The 18,739-nt window shown below is 38.7% G+C and overlaps 1 long non-coding RNA gene across 11 annotated transcripts in view; it reads left to right on the top strand.

Moving 5' to 3' along the window:
- Positions 1-18,739, top strand: part of LOC118549718 (uncharacterized) — a 289,756-nt gene that overhangs the window by 93,991 nt on the left and 177,026 nt on the right. For 8 of the 11 annotated variants that reach the window (XR_013445054.1, XR_013445061.1, XR_013445060.1 and 5 more), the window contains 2 exons: positions 13,016-13,134; positions 13,684-13,770. The exons of the other annotated variants lie outside the window; for them this stretch is intronic. This is a non-coding gene — a long non-coding RNA (uncharacterized LOC118549718). The remainder of the gene's footprint in view (positions 1-13,015; positions 13,135-13,683; positions 13,771-18,739) is intronic. 11 annotated transcript variants of the gene reach the window in all.

An 18,739-nucleotide genomic window follows, 5' to 3' on the forward strand; every position in this document is an offset into this window, starting at 1 on the left:
CACATGATTCAACCTTATAGATACTTTTTCCCAAATTTACCCCCTAAGGGGCAAATTACCAGCAGAGTTCTGAATAACATTATTGTAACTGTTAGTCTTTGTGTGCATAATTCCCCATTTTCATTATACTATAGCTTACACAGATAATTAAACAAATAAATATGCTCTTACACAATTCATTTTAAACATTCCCAGTCTTTATAAAACATCCTCATTTTGGAAGAATAAAGACATTAGAATACCTGCAATTTTTATTTTCTTTTAAAACGGCATCACCTGAAAGATTAATAAAACTCATCAACTTAAGGTAAAACCTTAATAACTCTCTTTACAATCAGAAATTAAACTAGTGCCAAATAACAACCACCTCACAGCTTTTACATGAGAATAGTAAGAATAGTATATTTCCATTTTGAAGAGATTAAAAATGTATTTCTCGGGCGCCTGGGTGGCTCAGTTGGTTAAGCGACTGCCTTCGGCTCAGGTCATGATCCCGGAGTCCCGGAATCGAGTCCCACGTCGGGCTCCCTGCTCGGCGGGGAGTCTGCTTCTCCCTCTAACCCTACCCCCTCTTGCGTTCTCTCTCTCTCTCTCAAATAAATAAATAAAATCTTTAAAAAAAAATGTATTTCTCACAACTCATTGACTTTATCATTGAGGCAGTAGTTCGGTAAATTATGTGTTTAGTACATTTACTAAGATGAATTAAAATCTTGAAATTTAGGGTTTTTAACATCTACCATTTTTTGAAGTGCTGAATCGAGTAAAAAATGGTACTTAGCTACAATAAGCAAACTTTCAAAAAAAAATCTAGACCTATTTTCAAAGTAATAGAATTTAGAGTAATTTGGATAAATGGGCTTATTTTGACAATAAAGAAACCAAGTCTCAGAAATATTAAATGGCTTTCCAAGGTCTCACAGCTGGTTATTGCTAGAGGCAGAATTATGAGGCAGTCTCCTCAATACCACCACTGTGTCCTTTCTCTTGTTCAGCATGTCCCTTCCAAAGGTCTTTATAGTTTCTCTTTGAATAAACATTTATGGGCCTTTACTCTAGCCAAGTCCCTCTTGTGATGTCGGGGACTGGCAGGTGAATAAGATATGGTTCCAGCCCTTAGAGAAGCTCACAGTTTAGTGAGGGAGACAGGTAAGTAGATGAATAATTATTGTTTACTCTGCACTGTAATATATGCTTTGACATCACAGAGGAAGGAGTGTTTAGTTCTGTCTTAACCTGGCTTTGGGAGTTAATTTCTTGGCTTCAATTAATATAGTCCCTGGATCTTTGAACACATCGAGTCCTTAACAGATATGGTCCCAGTTTCTCGCACACTGTTTCTGTTGGCCTCCTGTGTCTTCCTGCCGCTCCCACCGTCCTTCCTTCTGATTTCGTGCCTCAGGCAGTAGTTGTGGCTTATGTGCTACCATTTCTGATTTTGAAAGTTTGAAACCATCTGCAACAGGAACAGAAACTGCTCTCCTGAAGAAGAGAGAATACTCACAAAGATTTCTGCTTCTTCATTTTGCTTCCCAAACGATTGCCTTGTTCTTTGTGTTTCTCCTTTCCTCCCAACCTCCAATGCCCCTCGCCCCCAAACGGGAGAATGAACTTTCAGTGACACCACCTGAGTGTTCTACCCTAACTGACTCACTGCACGTGGCTGGTGACATTCATACGCATGACATGCCCGATGGGTGCACCAAGGATTGGGCACCCCAGACACACGAGGCATAAACTTTTTTTTTTCTTTTTCACATTCATAGGAAAGCACATAAGGGAAAAAAAGGAATGAGAGTGTTATAAAAGAAATGAGTACCTCTTAACTGTTGACATAAGGTTATGAAGTTAACTAGGAGCAAAACCACTGTTCTAAAGCCTGCTTCCTCAGTAATAATCAGTATCCAGGATCATGCCCAGAGCACTGAATGCTCTCTTCCTCAATAAGGTTTCTCCCTTCCCAAAGTGACTTCATTTCTTCTTTCTGTTCTTCATAAATTTGTAATCCTAGGGCTGATCTTTGGAGGCTAAATCATTTTCCCAGCTTCTCCAGGAAATCTCTCACATATTCAATTCACTCAGTAGGGATCAAAAGGTAGGCATAGAGAGTGAGCTAGTTACAGTGTCCTGGCTACAAAGAACTACTTTGCAATGGCTGCAATATCTGGCCGGACCATTAGGCAGGGTCCTACCTTCTGCGCTATCGCAACAGGCAGATACTGTCTTTGAGCAAGTAACCTATTGACCCTATAGGCCCATACTACTTGGTATGTTGTCCAAATAAAGCTTAAATTGCCCACTTCCAGCTAAGTACTTTCTGGTTAACTCCTAGTATGTGATTAGCATTTGTGCTAAAAATTAACACTGATGCCCCTGAAAACTTTAAACTTTACTTCTTTCAATTAATTATGGTTGTGTATACTTTCACATAGTGATATTTACTGATAGCCACTGAAAAATCTACCATGTGATTTTGTGTTTGATTCATTAGAAGTATGTGAAAGAAATATGTGCATTTTTTTTGGCAGAAAGGTGGAATTTTTAAGCATTATATGTGATTGTATAAGGTTGTGGAATATACACTTCAGAAGATTTATTATAAATAATTTCAATTCCAATTTTGAGCCTAAGGGAGAATGTTGTATGTTTGAAATGGCAGACACTGGGCTTCACCTGAGAAAGTCCCTGTGTCTTACTGCCACAGGAACATGTAATAGAAATTCTAAGATCTGGCTTGTAAGTTCAAGGCTCTCCTCATTGAGGTTGGGCTGTAAATCTGTGCTAAATAAGTGATCCGTGGCTTCTCCTATCTCAAATCCCTTTTCCATTGAGGATGAGTGTCTTAGAAGAAGTCCCATCTGTGCCCTGACTTCCCTAATACCACCTATAACTTCTAGAAGCATGCTGCTATGCACACAGTCTTATTTGCTCACTCAAGGGAGAAAGCAGTGACTTTTTGGTCATGCATGAACTCCCTATGAAGATAATAGGATTTACATGTGCATACGGAAGGATAAATCAGCCTTTTGTTAAACTGTTACATAAACTGTTCTCTCATTTTCCCCAAAATAAAATTCTGTGATCATTCCCTCCAGTTCTGTGGCTTTGCACTGTTGGCCTAATTTAACTATCTTTGCTTTTTGACTGAGGTCCCCTATGATGCCTAAATGTAAAACCAATGTTTGAGGACAGATACTTTGTGTTCATTTAATATGTGAATTATATTCCTCCTTACCTTTTTAATAGGTGAGCTATGTGCCATCCGGAGCATCTTCATTTCCAGTTTCACCCACTGATATTCTCATTTCTTCTTTCTTGGTCTCTTGCCTTCCTGATAGTAGAAACACTTTGTGAAGTTGCATTTAGTATTACTTTGTATTTTTAGTGTCTTCCTCTGCCATTAGTTAGTATTTTGGTTGCTCTTCTGAATATATCTCTTTATGTAAGAATTTTGGAAAATTTAAGAAAGTTTCAAACTCATTTCCTTTTTAATTTCATGTTTCCCCTTTTTTTCATCCATAAGCAGCTTTCATTATACACAGTAGAAAATTTAAATTAATTGCAATTCCATAATTATTCCCTTTGACATCTGAACCTACTTGATTTAAAATTTTTGTCTTAAGGTAGGGCAGAAAAGGATAATCTTGACTTTTTAAAAAATGACTAATTCACAAATTATACTTAAGAGGCCTCATGCAGGGAGAATAGTGGGTATCAGGAGACCTGATCTCAAGTCATAGCTTTGCCGCTAACAAGATTGTATCTTTGGGCAAGTTACTTATACTCTGAGTTTGTCTTTTTTTATGGGCAGGGGGTGGGGGAAGAGGTTGATGAATTGAATTTTGGTTCTTTTCAGCTTTTTAATTCTTTGTGAGAAAAGGCCTCTTTGGTTTTACTCTAATGTACCTATGGAGAAGGCAGGGGAGAGAAAAAGGTAAGAATTTTCTTGGATATAACATTGAACTGCAAGTCATATGAATGCTTTGATTAAGATGCCACCTCCCTGAGGGTTGTGTTTGAGATAAAGAGAATAAACCTCCATGAGCTCTAGTTCTTTCCTCTTTCACTTCATTCTCTGTGCTTCCAATAGGAATGAAAATCCATTATATCATTAGAGAAGGTCGGGAGCGTGGGGGGCGGGGAAGATTAGCAAAGTCCTTTGCTGCATATTGGGAAGCAGGGGTAACTAAATAATGGTGTATTTCTCCCATTAAAATTGCCTCCATAACCTTTGCCAGAAATAGCATTTGAGACTGGAAGAGAATTAATGTTCAGTAATTTTTAGATCCTTATTTAAATGTGACTTTCAAATATCTTTCCCAAGAGGAACACTTAAAAAGATCCATCAAAGCACTAGTGCTAATAATCTGCTATGGGACCTGGGCAGTAGGTTAAGAGACTAACCTCTCATAATTAGGGGAAGGATTTACAAAATGTTAGGAGTGCACCTAAGCCCAATATTCATTTTCAGAAGAGTGATCTATCCATGAGTGAAATGATATTGAAATTATCGAGCATCTAAGCCAAAGGGAGGAGAGGGGAGCAAAATTTTTTAAAAAAATCTAGAAGACATAAATGTGAGGATAGTGGCATTGTTTTCTGTTTAAATAGTTTAAAAGGGTATTTGCAATGGAACCATTTTAGCATTCACTAGAAAGCAGAGAATGTCTGTGTGTATGAGTGTGTGTATATGCACTGGAAATGGAAATCCAAGTGGGTATAAGGGGATCAGTTCCTGAGGGAACATGGTCCTAGCAGACCTGGATTTCTGTTTCCAAGCTCCATGCCACCAACTCAACTTCGTCTGCAACACCCACGAGTCACCAATAAAATCTTCCAAAATTACCTTGCGAAGGTGATCCTCCAAGCACTTCAAGCACTTCAGGGAGTATGGGGGTTATTTCAGCCTATGACTTAATCTATTGATTCATTCAGTCACTTGGGGGGTGGAGAAAAGGGGAGGGGTAGCATGGGGAGCAGCTGAAAACAGTAGGACTCCTGTTCTCTGGCCCTGAGGAAGTCAGGCCTTATCGTTTCAGGATCAAAACTATTTGCCAGTGACATAATCATCTTTCGCAGTGAGCTGGAGCAAAATGATTTACCCACCATACCCAAACCCCAGAACTTTTGTTTGTTTTTGGTTATTCCATTACTGACAAATGTATGGAAGAATAAATTCTGACTTTGCAGAAACTACTCTTCATAGACTCTGAAAAATACACAGGATAGAGTGAAGGGCTAAGTTCAACAACATTATTTGGAAAGATATTTACGAATAAGTCACCTATAAAACTTTGGTCATTAAAGAAAAGGTACGTAATGGAGACTGAATGCCATAAGAAATAAAATGACCTAAATTGCATCTCTTCTCCACCCCGAGAATTGTGTCGCTTTGTTCAGAGCCTCCACTCTCCTTCCCAAATCCCCCTCCTCTTCACTGTGTCAACTCTAGTTACCTGAGACTCTTTAAGTACACAAAGGGCCTTTGTTTTAGCAGGAAGGAATGAAAGAATACATTAAGGTCAATTGGGTACTTTTAATGTTCCTTATGTTCTGTGGAGAGATCAGATCAGTGTGAAACTAGAAGATAAGAGTAACACAAGTGACACCAGTAACCACAACAAATAACCTCAATTATCTAACAAGGCAGTGTGGCCATGATGATGGAGGTGTCTCTGAGTAAGAAGTCAGAGGGTCTGCAGCAGTGGCTTCCTATGTCAATTTAAACTGGCTTGTGTTCATGCAAAATCAATTCACACTTCTCCCGAAGCACCAGCCTTTGTGGTGGTCTGTGATCTTAATTAGCCATCACAGGACCCTTCTACTCTTTGTCAAATACATCTAAAATAGGATTGTACTGACTTTAAGGATTTTAAAGTGAAGATGGCTTGGGAACCTTTGATTTCTTTTGTATTCCTACAACCAGACTTACCTGTTAACATTTCGAGACTAAGGCGGAAATGGACATAAGAATATACAAGAGGTTCATCACCTTGCTTATAAAAGATAAGAAATCTTACCCTTGACCTCTCAAAACCCCCAGAATCTCTTCTATGCCAGGCCAGCAACACTAGAGACTGGGAATCCAAGATGAGTAATTCTTTTGGCCATCAAATATATCTTTACAAAAAAACGACAACGTTGAATTTTCCCCAGGCCCTGTGCTTCTGGTAAATAGTGAAGTTGATGGGAATCCCTATCCTTATCTGCAATGAAAGAAAACAAAAACAAAAACAAAAACAAAAACACTTACTACAAAGAACCACTCTTCCCGATATTTTCTTGGATAAACTCAGTAAGGCTCTGGGATGCCTCCACCTACTCTGTTTACCTATGACAAGGCCAAACCCTCCAAATTCCCTTGCCTTGCCTTGTAAATAATTAGCTGCACTGCTTGTCCCCACTGCTTAAAACGAAGTGCTTGGGCACGTACTGAATGGAGCACAGGGTGTTTATACGCAAGCAATGAATCAAAACGAAGTGCTTGGTAACCATGTTTTGGTTAGGATTCTCTGCTTCTCTCAAGTCCCTGAACTCTGGCCCACCGTCAGCCTGGTCCAGCATAGAATCCTCCTGAAGGATCCCCTCCTGGGAAACAGGAAAATGGGCTGGCTAAACAAAGAGGCCGATGACACTTTCTCTGATCTGCTATCTGATCCCACAACTTTTCACCTCACTTCCCCACATCTTGTCCTCTATCTTGTCGATTCCTCTCTATAAAAGAAAAGTCCTTTTTGCCTAATACTTGAGATTCTTGCAGATCTTATGATCACAGATTATTCCTGTTGCAATAACTCCCCTCTTCCTATTCTGATAGTCCCTCTCACAGCTTACAGTTAAATGTCCTTTTGAATAAGGTCTCTCCTTACCAAGGTCCAGAAATGTTTTTTTTTTTTTTAATTTGATGAAGGCTTGTAAGTTTGTTTCAAAAATAATTTTTGTTTATTTTTATTTGTGGTTTGTAAGGGGGACTGCTCTTCTCTATGCTCCATGCGCAGTTTAAATATCTATTTTATGTATCAATGAACTCTGTGTTGATGTTGAGAAAAGAGACCATGGTGTAGTCCCTCTGGGATTTGTCTGTTTCCTGTAACAGGAACTGCCTCTGAAGTGACTGGGCAAGAGGAGGAGCACGTGTTCTTTAAAAGACTCTTCAGAGCTTTGGAAAACCAGACAAAGGCCTAGCTAGAAGTAGGCAGACTGCTCAATATATTTCTAAATCTTTTGAACATCCCGAAGTGACTTCGGGTTGAGAGACGATCTGTGATTACATTGCTGGATATGGGATACCATTCACTCCTAAAGAAAGAGGAAGAAAACATTACTTATTCAGGTCATTCAGAACCAGGGATTCTGATGAGAGAAAATGACATGGGAGTACTTCCTGAGACAGATGCCAAGTTTTGGTAAATTTTACAGTAGTGAGGTTTCATTTGCAACTGTTTTCGTTAAACAGCAAGAGAGCCTTTGAGTCGTGGCTTGGAGTAATTCTAAGATAAAAGACTGAAGAGAACATGATATGTAAATGCAGAGTGGCTTGGCTCCTTAACTCAATCATTATATAAATCAAGGATCTTTTTTGTTGTTGAGTACAATTACTGCCTAGAAAAACCACCATTCCCACCAAGCTGCAGTCCTTGAGTTTTTAGTCAACATGTTAAATCCTAGTGCTTGGCTGTTTTTACTGTTGGCCTCCCTACTGAGTCCCCAGAGAAACAGAGGTTGAATATCCAGCTATGCCTGGGGCAAGACGTTGATTACTGCACAGTCAGAAGCAAAATAAACTATCTCTGATAGATCAGAGAACAAAAAGATTGGCTTTGGAACAATGGGGAAAAATTGCAATTAGGCTTTTTCTTCCCTCTTTTCAAAGCTACACTTTGACCTGCATTATTTATCCTGTATCTTTGTCTATTGGTCTTTTGGCCTATCCCAGTGCTTTCTACATTTTGATAGAGTAGTAATACAAGGACAAACTTATTTATTACTTTCGTCTCTTAGTTGAATGCCAGTCATTTTCCATTCGAAAAGAAATGGCCTTCTTTGTGATTGAGAACTTCACTGATCTTTTCCTATTCTGCTCTAATATTTTAGTACATACATTTCCTTTGATTTTACTCTCTATAAAGTCATTATAAATCAAACCAATTGCAGTATAACAGGAGATGGTTGGCATTTTCTATCTGAAAGACTCATTCATAATTTCCCAATTACATGTAGTTTAAATACATAGCATCCAATCTGCAGTCTTTGAAATGGTGCCAAATTCTATCTGCTTTCCTGCATATTGTTACAGTTATTTCTGAGCATGACATGAGAGGGGGCTTCTGAGAACTCTAACTTGAACACAAATTTCTCTCAATAGAACCTTACTGTTAATCTTGCAATTTTCTGTTCAATACCCTTCTCTTACATAAATGCATAGTTTTATTGATTTCCATATTTGGCCGCTTAATGACCTCCACTAGCAACCTATCAGCATTTCTTTTCCATTCGGATGAGGGAGAGCTGATACCTCTTCCAGCATCTCCTCAAATTCATAAAAGGTCGATTCTAATGGAATGCAAATAGAATTGCCATATGTAAATGCTGCCGTAAGGCTAGATTTTTCCTTAGGTTTCATCTCCAAATTCTACCCCAAAGTTTAAAGAATTTAAGTTACCCTTTGAGAGGGCAAGTTCAAAATTTTTTCTACATACAATGTCACTAGTCAACTAGCTTTTATTATTTTAGCTTTTCCTTAAGATTCCTTGTTTTCTCTCCTAGTGATACCAATTAGTTTCCTGAGTACTTGTGGTATTATACATAATGTATGCATGAGTTTTTAAAAATCGGCACATTGAGTTGACAGAATTTAACATTCCTCTGGAAAATTATAAATATCCCAGTGCTAAAGTCGACTATCCCACAGGCACACCGAACAGCTGAAACAAATGCAAAAAAAAATCTTGTTCTTTATGCATTAGGGCTAACGTCATGATAGATTTATTACATAATCTCTAACACATTCTATGTTGGATTCACAGCAAAAGTGCTGTCATTCCTTTAAAAATTAGGCATGTCATTACCTGCAGAAGTACTTAAGTATTTTCTCATTCATTTTTAAAATTTTGTTTACTTTGTACTGATTTTTTATTAAAATGCTAAAAGAAATATTAAATTTTGATAGCACATACTACCTGTGTGATTATTTCCATTTTTAGATGAACTCTCAAATATTGGCTTGTTCAGTTGGGTTTCTGTTATTCTTCTCCTTGGATGAGTATTTTTATGAAGTCGTTTGGACTTGCCAGAACATTTTCTGTCTCTCATTTCTCTAGCAATATCAAGCTCTCTCCACCGCAGTGTTTTCTGTGGCAGACTAGAACTTTCTGTCCATCAGTGTTAGCAACAATTTTTATTTGTTTTAAAGATTTTATTTATTTGAGAGAGAGAAAGAGAATGAGAGAGAAGCAGACTCCCTGCTGAGCAAGGAGCCAGATGTGGGGCTCGATCCCACGACCTGGGATCATGACCTGAGCGAAGGCAGATGCTTAACTGACTGCACCACCCAGGCACCCCTAGCAACAATTTTTAAATACCGTGTGAAACTCTCTTGGTGCATTCCCTACTGGTGAGAGGGGTTACACAGTAACGACTTTCCATTTCTTAGCTAGTCCCACATAGATGTAAACCAGGTATAGACCTGAGGCCAGAAACTTAGATTTATTAGAAACATTGTATTTGTCCATTGTCCATGACTTAACATTGTTTTGATGCCAAGCCGTCATCCTGCAGGCTGGTGAGATATTCAGGCTTTGCTCTGCTTTGGGCTTTCCTCCCCCCAGAGGATGACAGGGTTTGAGGCAGTACCACTGATTCTTGGAGGAGTGGGAGGGGGCACCCTCTGGTAATGGTTGTGTGACCACACTAGTAACTACCAATATGTCCCCTGTGCTCGTCTACACAGCCCACTCAGATCCCACTCCTCACCAAACAGAGTTATTTTCATGGGGCTGGGTAATCTGACCTCTGTGTTCCCTCTTTTTAGAAATACCACATCGATTCTCCTCTTGCTGTCTTCCAGGGCCAGCTCTCTACCCATCTAGGATCCACAGTCCTCTTCCTTGCCATTCTAAAACCCTAGTCTCCACATAAGGCATAAGATTTAGAAATCTGAAGTCTGGAAGTGCTGTTGGCTACTTCTGCTGCCCACCCTGCCAGAAACTCCCTTGCTGGCACAGAGAGACAGTGGGGGGTGGGCGTGGGGGAAACTCTGTACCTCAAAAATACACCCAAACCCACATTAAGTATCTTCTGCCTCTGCTTCTACAGTAAATGCTGTGCTGGTAAGCCAGATCTCCCTCCAGCACTGAGAAACCTCTCCCAGTTACTGGGATTGCTTCCCACAAATAGTCCTCAGCTGTCTAATGTTCCTAGGAATTTGTCTTAGCTGAAGAGACCCATATTGCCCAAGGTCACACACACCCCTTCCCAGGGACAGTCTGCAGCCCAATTAGGGTCTTAGGCCTAGACCCCTTTGCTCCAACTCAGGGCAACTTTGAAGGGCTAGTCCATTTTAGAGGTGCTAGGGAATTGGCTGAGCCCTTTCTGTGACTGCATGGGGCCCTGCGTCTCCCTCTTGCCCAGTCCTGCTTCCTTCCATTTCATGCAGATATTGATCCTAAAAAAAAATTCCCCATTAAACTTGCAGGAGGGAGATTTCCTCTCAGTCTGTTTTCTAGGGAAACTATGCTGAAACAACTTGGCCCCTTGCTGGATCAGTAGTCTGCCTATTACCTCCCATTAAAGGTGTAAGGTATTAAAGAATAGAATGCCTGAGATAGTGATTGCAGGTAATCTAAAGATTTATTACTCACTTAGACATAAAATAAGGGAGGACCCTGGCCAAGGTGATCCATTGACAAAGAGTTTCCCGAAATCCAGGTAGCGAGAGACACAGAGATAAAAAGATAAGGATGGGGGAGGTAGTGAAGGGAGGGAGGCAGAGATAAGGGGAAAGAGCAGGAGAGCACATGCCTTGTTCTGGGGTTAAATAATATAGATATAGGTGATATAAGCCCATCTATATCTATATGTAAAATAGAGAAGCATGCTGGCAGGATTTTTTTTTAAGATTTTATTTATTTATTTGAGAAAGAAAGTGTGAATGAGTGACAGAGAGAGAGCGAGCACAAACCAGGGGAGAGAGACAGAGGGAAAGGGAGAAGCAGACTCCCTGCTGAGCAGCAAACCTGTTGCAGGATCCCAGGACTCTGGGATCATGACCTGAGCCGAAGGCAGATGCTGAACCAACTGAACCACCCAGGTGCCCCAGGATTTTTTTTTTTTTTTAATGAAACAGGCAAATTTTGAGTAACTGTCCTAGTGTGGAGAAATCAAAGGATAGGACAGGTTGCCTTGCATGCAGGGATTTATGGGGCAGAAGTAAGTAGAGCAAGACATCTGATGGTTTCTGTCCTGCTGGGGGTTAAAATGGCTTAGTTAAATGGTGGGACTTACTTCTGGCTAACTTTATTTCTCCATACAACTTCTCTTTCTCTTTGCAAACTTTTCATAATCTTGATACTTGAGCCCTCTAGAGTTTCTGGCGAATAGGATGTCCTAGTCAGTTCAGGCTGCTATAATAAAATACCATGAACAGGGCAGCTTATCAACAAGAAACATTTATTTCTTACAATTCTGGAGGTTGAAATCCAAGATCAAGGTGCGAGCATGGTTGGGTTTTGGTAATTTTCCTCTTCCAGGTTGCAGACAGCCTCTTGTATTGAGCTCGCTCTCTGCTCTCTTCTTATAAGGGCACTAAACCAAATCTGTGACCTAATTACCTCCCTAAGGCTCCACCTCAAATTCATGACATTGGGGATTGGATTTCCAACATATGGATTTTTGGGGAAAACAAATATTCAAGTCCATAACATACAAATACCTTTATTTCTTAATCCATTTAGAAGTCTCTATTTCTGAAAAACAGAGCTCTTTTTTTTTTTGCCTCTACTGCAGTGTTTTTCACTTATTTTCAAGTCACCATGCTTGCCTTACATGCCTATTCAACTGGTGTCTTTTGTGTTCCCCCATTGGTTCTCCCTATACTCCAGTAGTCTTTTCCTGGTCTTGGGCTCCTCTGTGGAACATTCACTGTGGGTCTGTGTGTCTGGCCAGCAACATGGAGCAAATGAAATGAGGGACTTAATTTTATGGAAATAGGCTTGGCTGTTGAATTTGGTGATAGAAGTTTACCTAAGAAGGCAAGGTGTGTCAACAGGGTTCTAGGAACCTGGGGATCAGTTGCCAAGACAAAATAAAGCAAGAAACAAAACAGAAACCATGTCATGAAGTTTAGATGGAAAAAAGTGAGACAAAGTCAGATTCACAAAGCCTATGGGCATCTCTGAAACACACTGATCTGGTACCTGATTATAAGTCTCAGGGTAACATCAGATTCCTCTTCAGAGTAAGGGAGTCCTGGTGTAGAAGTATGATCTATATTTAAAGTCTGGCTCATAGGGTAGTCTGAGAAATGTCTGTCAGATTTGGCCCAGGAATTAGGACATGACTAGTTTTCAGGAGGGAGATCATAGATCACATTCTCCTAGTTTCCTAGTGGTAGAGCAAGGGCTCCAAACATTTTCTGCAAAGAAGAATATGGTTCATATAAAGACTGGCACCAAATTTTTGAATTTCTTCCCATTTTCTTCTTGTGTCAAGGAATATATTAGAGTCAACTACTTCATGATGGCTTCCATATTGGTAGGCCAGTTGCTTAGAACAAAACATAAGTTTACAGTAAAAAATCAAAGACTTGCTATAAATTCGTCTCAATTTCAAATCCTCCCACCCCACTTACCCCCGCCATTCAGTCACAGAAGTATTCCAATAGCAAATTCCAGTTCTTCCTTCCCTTCAGCTCTTTGATGTGTGCCAGGGTCTTAAACACACTCTGTAATGTTCTTTTCCAGTTATTTTTAACTTAGATGACATTTGTTCTCCCTCTTTCTGCACTGTTTCCTTCTAGATCTTTACTACCAATTCTATTTTTTCCTGGGCATTGACATCCTCCTCCAATGAATTCATAGGATTATACTTCTCAATCAACTTCACCTGTTTAAGACAGTTTGCATTTTTGCACCAAAGGTAAAATTTCTCCTGCAAGACCTGAAGTGTTCCATTGTGGGAGAAGAATGTGAATGTGGCATAGTGGGGTGGGATTACTTTTAAAACAAGCAGAAGTTCCTGGGACTTCATAACTGTCTTTACAGGTTATTAATTTATAGGAGACAAAAAGTCGTGGGCAGATGAAGAATCATGAGAGGGAACAGTTGGGGATTTGGCAAAGGGAGATTTAGAGCACCTTAGGGAAGTAGAACTTGGGAGTGTTGTTCACCTTGAAGTATTCTTAAGGAATGATATCAGAATCCAAGAAATAAGTCTTGATTAGTAAAATTTCAGGGTATTTTGGGGAGAAACCTGTAGGCATGGTGCTTCTTAACATCATCTAAATCAAAATCTACTCCCTATGTGCATGTGATTGACTCAGAAAGAACTACTATAGCTTAAAAATTTATCTGAATCAGTGTCTACTATTCTTTAATATTTGTAAGGTGCTTCATTCAACACTTGACTTTGCATACAGTATCAGCACAATAAATGATAACTATAGCTTCACCTTTTTTATTTTCCTAGATGAATTTTAATATATTTTGATCACATTTGAAAAAAATTCACTGCTGATATATTCAAATGAATTGCTGATTCAGCACATAAAGCAAGGTAAGTCTCTCAATCAAGCATGATAAAGAAGAGAAATGAGAGAAGGAACAATGAAATAACTGGCTTGGAAACTAACAATGTGGAAAATAAAGACCAATAATATACTAAACTTAGAAAACATTGTTTTTGAGGAAATCAATAGTATTATCATGTAGCCTTCCCACACTAAAAAGTATCTGAAAGGTACCTCAAACTCCTGCATGCCCAGTTTTTAAGGGCTGTTGATCTTACTTGTTCCTTAAAACTGCAGTTCCATGGTTATGGCAGACATGTGGGGAGTTGTGGAGACGTAAGGGAGAGATTTTGAGTAACACAATTTATTGTTGAACTTTGAACATGTGTTTGAACTGTGCAGGTCCACTTATATGTGGATTTTTTTTCAACAAATACAGTACAGTCCTGTAAATGTGTTTTTTCTTCCTTATGATTTTCTCAATAACATTTTTTCTTTAGCCTACTTCATTGTAAGAATACAGTATGTAATACATATAACATACAAAATGTGTGTTAATCGACTGTTTATGTTTTCGATAAGGCTTTGAGTAATTAGTAGGCTATTAGAAGTTGTTTTTGGGGAGTTAAAAGTTATATGTGGATTTTCAGGTGCTCAGCGTGGGGGAAGTGGGTCAACACCCCCATGTTGTTTAAGGGTCAACTATACCATTAACTTTTCAGAATGCTTTTGACAAATTAACATTCACAGATCAATTGACTCATTTGGACAAAACATGCCAGTTTTCTAATTCAAATAGAATTGAGGTGAATGACAGGCTTGGCAGAGGTAGGTGAGAGACATTTTATAATTGACCATGGGTACCAGCTCCTGGTTTTGTTTTTTTTTTTTTCCCTTTAAGTTCTGATCCAACATAGTCCATTAGACTGTCACATTCACACTTGCTTGTTATTTATTTAGTGAGCTCTATTGAGTCCTTGAAGACTTGTGGGCAAAGCTTCTTGACTTGAAAAACTGCGTTACTAAGGGCAGAGGTGTTAGTATAGATTTTGGCCCCTCAACCAGGAAAGCACTTAAAAGAGAAGTGGCCACTAAATGATTCAATTAGTCTAACCTCTCACCCGCCCTTTTTAAGAAAAGAGAGTCCTCTGCCACAGCAGTAGCCCAAGCCTATCCCCTTTGTCCACACTCTACAACAGATGGAGTTGTTTTTCTAAGTGGAAAGCTTTTGTGGGACAGATCTAAGGATATAAGAGAGAATAAAGGGTTGTTAATAATCTGAGGCCAGTATTTTATGAAATGACTTGAACCGTCTGATCCTACAGGACTAGTTTATAAAGTGTTAACTACAACAACAACAAAACTAGCATGAGTATCAGTGATTTGACAGCTTTCATGGTAAGAATTGGGTTTACTAACAAATTGTGGATTCCCAGCCCTCTACATTACACAGTAATTTCCAGGCATTTTAAAACCACTTCTGGGCTGCCCGCTCTACTTGAATGTACTGCTGAGTCTAAAAGCCTTTTGGATTCCCTTGTGTTTTTTTTACAGATTCTTTTGCCATTTGAAGAATCAATACTAAATGCAGGCATAGACAGACAGCATTTTATACTTGGTATTTGGAACAACAGGAGGGTGTCATTTATCAGTACTTTTTCAGGCACCAGAAAATTATATGGCAAAATAAATTTGTAGAATAAACAGTGTTTCAGTCACAGAGATTATGGCACATCAGTTTCTAATGAGATATACATGCTCAGGTAGACACAGAAAGCCTTGATGGAAGTGTAAAAACCCTTTGAAATGAACTAGCATTGTTAGTATTGTAAAACTGGGGAAAATATTTTCCCTGCTTACTCAGAAACTTTTAAAGAAGCCTAGCAGCAAGAGAGGCTTGAAAAGTAACACTGTGGGATGCCATTTCCAAATTTTCTTGTTGAAAAGGAGAGTGGGGATAGTGATTTACCCTCTTTTAAAGTTTTATATTTGGGGCACACTTCGGGAAATTCACTACTTCATAATGAATGTGAGACACTGATAAGTCTTATAAAATGTTTCCATTCTTACACTCTCGATTCAAACAATATCTATTTATGCTCTCCATAACCTGTCACTCAGCAAGGCACTGGAAACACAAATGGTCTCATTAAAATACTCCTTTCAAAATGTTTTCCCTGAATAGAAGTTGGAAGAGGTTTCCAGCTGAATTGAAAAAAGAATAAAGAGATGGAATAACAAAACATTGAACTTGGAAATGCCTTATTATAGTTTTAATTTTGGATTTAATGTATCCATTAGATGTCAATCAAATCTGCTTTCTGTATGTTTCCAAATCATGTCTGTTAAGTATATCCTAATTGAAATATTAAATTTTTAAAAACAATCATGTAGGTCCTGTTCTTGCACCTATATAGAGATAAAATTTAAGACTGGAAGGGATCTGAAACTGTATGTTTTATCCCCACTGTACACCAATGTACTGTTTCGTATTCCTTTGACAAAATGTTCTAAAAAATAGTTACAGATTTAAGAAGGGGAAAGAGAAATGAAAATTTCATAAAGTCATGCTGTGTACTAGGCCATATGTGAAGTCCTTTCAATATTTTACATTATTTAAATCTTCAGTCATGTGAATAAGTGTTGAACTCCTCATTTTGCAGTGAGGATACCAAGGCTCAGAGTCATCAGGTAACCTGCTCCAGGTCCTAAACTAAGAGATGGAGTAGATAGCCAAGGCCAAGATTTTGATACTAAATACTTCCTTGGATCCAAAATGCATTTTTGAGAAACGAGTTGTGTTATGTCCATTAGTGGATGGCCAACTAGGAGGATAAGGCATCATTTGTTCAGAAAGTACACTTTTATTTATATTACAAGTTATTTCATTAATACAACTTAGAAAAAGATAGTGCTCATCTAATAAGTGCCTTGATGTTGCTGGAGCATCACCCTGACTGATTCTTTCAACCCAGTCCCTCTGTTTCTTCTACCTTTGACCTTTCAAGGCTCTCTAGTTAGCTTGGACAACATTTCACAAGAATTTAGCTTTTTTAATTTGTTTCCCAAATTGCCCTTGTGGGTTTAAAAGAAAAGTATTCTCATTCAAGAAAGATCAAATGACATCTTAGCAGAAGATGCTACTTGTGAGCACTGAATAATACCTAGACAATCAGTTCTGGAATTGCTGACTTATACTAAATTATACAAACATTTATTCCTAAAGCCCCAGTAAACCAATTTTCTCTCCCATGTGATAGGAATAATTTCTCTCAACTTAAACCTATGTTTCATAACTAAATAAGGTGAAAACTTTTTACTTTAACCATGTATCAGGCATTAAAAAAATCTAAATATGGGGCACCTGGGTGGCTCAGTCGTTAAGCATCTGCCTTCAGCTCAGGTCACGATCCCAGGGTCCTGGGTTCGAGCCCCACATCAGGCTCCCTGCTCTGCGGGGAGCCTGCTCCTCCCTCTCCCACTCCCCCTGCTTGTGCTCCCTCTCTCACTGTCTCTCTCTGTCAAATAAATAAATAAAATCTTTAAAAAAAAATCATCTAAATATGGCGAGAACTCTGACTACCACTGCTAATTATGAACCCATCATCACTATTACTATTACTGCCAGGTGAGCACTCAGCATACAACAGGCACTCTTCAAAAGACTCTACCTGACTCAATCTCATTGTGTCTTCATAATATCTCTAGAGAGAAAGGAGGACTCTTATTTTATAAATGAAGCCAAGCCTTAGAAAATTTGGAAAACTTGTCTCTGGTAAAGGAGGCATAATTGTTTACCTGTATATAAAATAGCTGTCTCAAGAAAATTAACCAGGGGAGCCTTGTTAATGATTTCAACTCTGTATGGATCTTCTTATGCTGGAATACTCCTTTTACTGTAGACTCTCCATGGCATTTTTAAATGTCAGAGATAATTCCTACTGCCAGGCCTCACCTGATTTTACTAATTCTACACAAAATCTCAGCAAAACCTATAGTTACATTTCAATTACCCTTGAGGAGTGACCCTTACAGTAATTCTGTGGCAGTTACACTAAAACATTGTTTTTTTTTTTAAAAGGAGAAGCGTAATATAACCACACTTTTATTATCCTGGAAAGTAGAAAAATGAGAATGTTATCTATAATTTATATATTTTTACCCTATGTTTCCCTGAGTTTTACTTGTATCATAATGAATCTATAATTTTGCATTTGGCTCTTTCACTTAATGTTATGTAAAAAAAATTCAATTCATTACTTAGTTCTCTAGTTTTTACCTCCTAAATATCTCTTGCCTGTGGTCCTTTCCTCTCCAGCTTTTCTGCCACCATCCTCATCCAAGCTACTAACTTCTCTTTCCTGGACTTCAATAATATCTTTCTTAACAGTTCTACATTTTGGTTCACCTCCATTCTTCAGTTAAGATGTTCTTCACAAAAAATATCAATTTAATCATATTATCATTCTTAAAACATTTCATAAGTTTTTTACTGATCTTGATATAAAGGCAAATCTTCTGCAGAGGGGTGCTCAACTGCTCTTCTAACTTCATCCGGGACCAAATTCTACACTTTTCTCTTAATTTCAGTCACATTGGTTGCATTAGTCTGCTTGGGCTGCCATAATGAAATACAACAAACTGAATGCCTTAAAAATTTTTTTTTTATGAGTGCCTGGGTGACTCAGTCAGTTAAGCCACAGACTCTTGATTTCGGCTCAGGTCATGATCTCAGGATCAAGCCCCACTTTGGGTTCTGTGCTCAGTGTGTAGTCTGCTTGAAATTCTCTCTCTCTCTCTCTCCCCTGCCCCTCCCCCAGCATGCACGTGTGAGTGCATGTGTGTGTGTGCCCACGCATACTCTCTCTCTCTCTCTCTAAATAAAATATTTAAAAAAATATTTTTGAAGTTTTTATTTAAATTCTAGTTAGTTAACATACAGTGTAATATTAGTTGCAAGTGTACAATATAGTGATTCAACACTTCCATATAATACCCAGGTACTCATCACAGCAG

This window comes from Halichoerus grypus, chromosome 1 (genome assembly GCF_964656455.1).
Source record: "Halichoerus grypus chromosome 1, mHalGry1.hap1.1, whole genome shotgun sequence".
NCBI lineage: Eukaryota > Metazoa > Chordata > Mammalia > Carnivora > Phocidae > Halichoerus > Halichoerus grypus.